The sequence below is a fragment of the Suncus etruscus genome, chromosome X (assembly GCF_024139225.1).
Source record: "Suncus etruscus isolate mSunEtr1 chromosome X, mSunEtr1.pri.cur, whole genome shotgun sequence".
NCBI classification, from domain to species: domain Eukaryota; kingdom Metazoa; phylum Chordata; class Mammalia; order Eulipotyphla; family Soricidae; genus Suncus; species Suncus etruscus.
This window is the reverse complement of record NC_064868.1, coordinates 120375146-120378923: the sequence shown is the minus strand read 5'-3', so window position 1 is coordinate 120378923 and position 3778 is coordinate 120375146. Positions and strand designations below refer to the sequence as shown.

Here is a 3778-nt window from a genome sequence, read left to right as displayed (position 1 = left end):
ACCAAGCCATTGTATTTGAATCAGTCTTTATTTGCCATAACTATTTTAAGCCAAATATATTAATGATACCAGGTCATTGTTCTTATTATCAGATATTGCTATAATTTTATTCACAGCAACACTATAAACAATTATTTAGATTTTGTAGAAAAAGGTGGAGTTGTACAAATATATAGGATTTATTTGGTTCAATGTTCAAATATGTCCTGAAAGATATTTCAATAATTTTGTAGGAAAATTTCACTTTATTATAAGGGAAATTTTAAAACATATCAAGAAGAGAGGAAGGAAATAAAGAAGAAAGTTATACAGAAGGTGTTTTTCTGATAAACTAAAATGGTTTCTAGAAAAGAAAATGAAATCATATTTAAATGTGAACTATAACTGTAAAAATTAACTTTTCATTTCCATGTATACAAATAATCAAAAATGTGGTTAAGTCTACGGCCATACCTCCCTGAATGCCACTGATCTCATCTGATCGCAGGAGCTAAGCAGAGTCAGGCCTGGTTAGTACTTGGATGGGAGACCGCCTGGGAATACCGGGTGCTGTAGGCTTAAACTAATGTGGTTGAAAAAGGAATATTGTTTGACAATAAAGACTAAGTATTTTCTAGTTATGATTAACTTAGTGTAAAGGATATTTCTAATAAAGTAAAAAGAAAATGAGGTAGGCAGCACTGAGGTGGGAATGGGTACCAATAATGTGAGAGGAAATTACTAAAGTATGCTATAAATAGAAATTCCAGTTGACATAAAATCATTTCTAGAAAAAATTAAAAACTTTGGAACCAAAGGAGTTTTAAAATTCATGTATCACTTAGAGGGGAGTACTAAACCTTTTATTACTTATTACAAGATTTAAAAGCTTAAAATAAATAATGATCCGAAGGTGATAGCCCAAAGGGCTTAGTTAATGATTTAAGGTATGCCATTCAATATAGATCCCCAATGGTTCCTTAGTATTTCTAGAAATGACTTTGAACAAAGTAAGAAAGAATTAATTTTTTCATCATTTTTAATTTGCAAAATTTCACCCTCCTGGTTATTGTAAAAATGACACAGCATGATCTCTGAAAGAATATGATACATATGATAACCTATGTATTCTATACACAATTGGTTCTCATCGAAATTCTACATATAAGTATGGAGAATATTTCTAAGAGTGACACAAACATATTTAGATACAAAAAGTCTTATTTGTTATTTTATGTATGTAACACATAACTCACAGATAATGAACTAGATACCTCACTCGCCTCTACAAAAGTCATGAGGCACAGTTAGGATGTCCCAATGTTGATAGATCTCAACTTGTCTCATTAAAGGGCATCTAAGTTTTGTAAATTATAGCTTACGCATTCTCTGTCTTTGTTAGCATGAAGACAGTTTACGCAGTTAATTGCCTAGAACAAGCCTGTACTTCAATTTTTATTTCCGATCTTACACTGTTTTTAACATTTTAATACCCCACACACAAATAGACAGGAAGATGAAATGATTAAAATATGGAGGTGAGCATCCATATTAGGGCATGTACATATGAAAATAAGGTCAATTGGCTGTTTCTTTGAAAAATGACAGGTTGCCAGGGAGCTGGGTCAGGAAAGAGGAGACTTGTCCCCAGAGAACATTACACTTTTTTAGGCAGATAGCCTACCCAGTGATCTCAATTGATCTTACAATCTTCTTTTATCATGCATCTCATGGAAACGGGCAAAGAAATCTCTGTTTATCAAACTGTCTATTTGAATTAGGGCGAAATAGATATAAACATAAGATAGAAAAACTTAACTATTTTAGCTCTTTAACTCTGATGGAGAAATATACACAAATAAATCAGCATCATACATCACATCAGTAAAAGGAAAGACAAAAATCACATGATCATATTTATAATTGCAGAGAGAGCATTTGACAAAATCCAACACTCATTCATGAAGAAAACCCTCAACAAAATAGGTGTGGAAGGAACCTTCCTCAATTAGTAATAGTGACTTGATTTAGTGACTGCAGAAGACAGATTAAAATGACATTGAGGAAACAGAACTTCTAAAATCACAAAGAAAGACTTCAACATAAGTTCTACTCCTTGACCTGTGCAGAGACTGAGATCTCTAGATATAGAGGTCTGATTTTATCATCCAGATCGGAGTAGAAGTCTTCCATAAAACACAAAAACACCAAGGGGGAGTAAATGAACTTGAAAGGAGTCTATAGATAATCACATGACAATATATTCCAATGGCGGAGAAACCCTGTATCTCTTAGGCCAAGGAGATTCCCTTTTTGAATGACCCCAATTTTTATTGTGCCTATGCAGGAGGGGAAAAAGGGGGGGGTGACGAAGAAATAGCATGGAGGTAAGGCATTTGCCTTTCATGCACAAGGTAATGGGTTCGAATTCAGGCATCCCATTTTGTCCCCTGTACCTGCCAGGAGCAATTTCTGAGCATTGAGCCAGGAGTAACCCCTGAACATTGCCGGGTGTGACCCAAAAGCCACACACACACACACACACACACACACACACACACACACACATACACACACATACACACACAAAGAGAGACAATAAGCACAAATTAATCTTTTTTTTCTTCTCTTATCTAGTTTCTGTCGATTTCTTTGTTTTGGTGTAGATATTTAGTAGTTGTCCACTTTTTATTTAAATATTTACTTTTTCTTTCTTCTTTTCTTCCTTTTTGCGCTCTGTCATGTTTTTTATATCAAGACCATGGCAATTATGTGGTGCATATCTCTATTGCTGCAGTGCTCACTGGATACCTTATTTGATATTTCTTTTTCAACTGTTGTGGTGTTTCACCTTTTTTCCGCTTCCTCTCTCAAACTGAGGATGACAGCCTCTAGAAGGACTCTGCCCACTGTTAGCATAGTTGATTTTTACCCCATTTTATTAGTTTTCTCTTCCTCAAACAAAACCACATAACTCGAACTATGTAGTCCCGCCTCCCAATTAGAGGGAGAAGTAGTGGAGGTACCAAGACCAAACAGTTATAAGATCACTAAGTATTAGACTAGACACAGAGGGGGCACTCAATCTAGAAGCCCTTGGGGTGAGGGTGGAGGATAGGGGAGGCAGGATGGGAACAGAGGTGGAGGGAGGGCAATTCGGTGATGGGAATTCCCCTGATTCAATGTTAACATGTACCTGGAATATTACTGTGAATGATATGTAAGCCACTATGATTAAAATAAAAATTATAATAAAAAATGTCTCCTTCTGTATTTATCCTTCTGATTTACTTCACTTAACATAGTATCTTGTAGTTCCATCCATGTTGCTGTAACTTGCATGATGGCACCATTCCTTAAAGCTCTGTAGTATTCCATTGTATATATGTACTACAACTTCATGATCCCCTCATTACTTGTTAGACATCCAGGTTGATTCCAAGTCATAGCTATTGTGCTGAATGCTTCAATGAACAGCAGCGTGCATATATTCCTTTGCCCATGCAATTATTGCCCCACCTCATCCAGCAATTGATGGGCCTAACAAGGAGGCAAAGAAGGCCTGCACAGATTCACCTTCTTATCTTGTGTTTGGACGCTGAGAACAGCACACCTTTTAAGTCTTCTCTGGCATCCGCCCAGGATACCAAGGAAGTGAGCACAGGCAGCTGTGCCCAGATGATAAAGTACTCCCTGACTAAAGTCTGCTCAGCTTCGCATACATGAGGCTGCCTTGATTCATAATAAATGAGCAATTCTGTAACCACAGAGTTTACATACTTTAAAAAGAAACAAATAA

General features: G+C 36.1%; 1 pseudogene; it reads left to right on the top strand.

The window, feature by feature from the left end:
• Positions 1 to 439: 439 nt before the first annotated feature.
• On the top strand, positions 440 to 558 carry LOC125999952 (uncharacterized; annotated as a pseudogene).
• Positions 559 to 3778: the final 3220 nt, after the last annotated feature.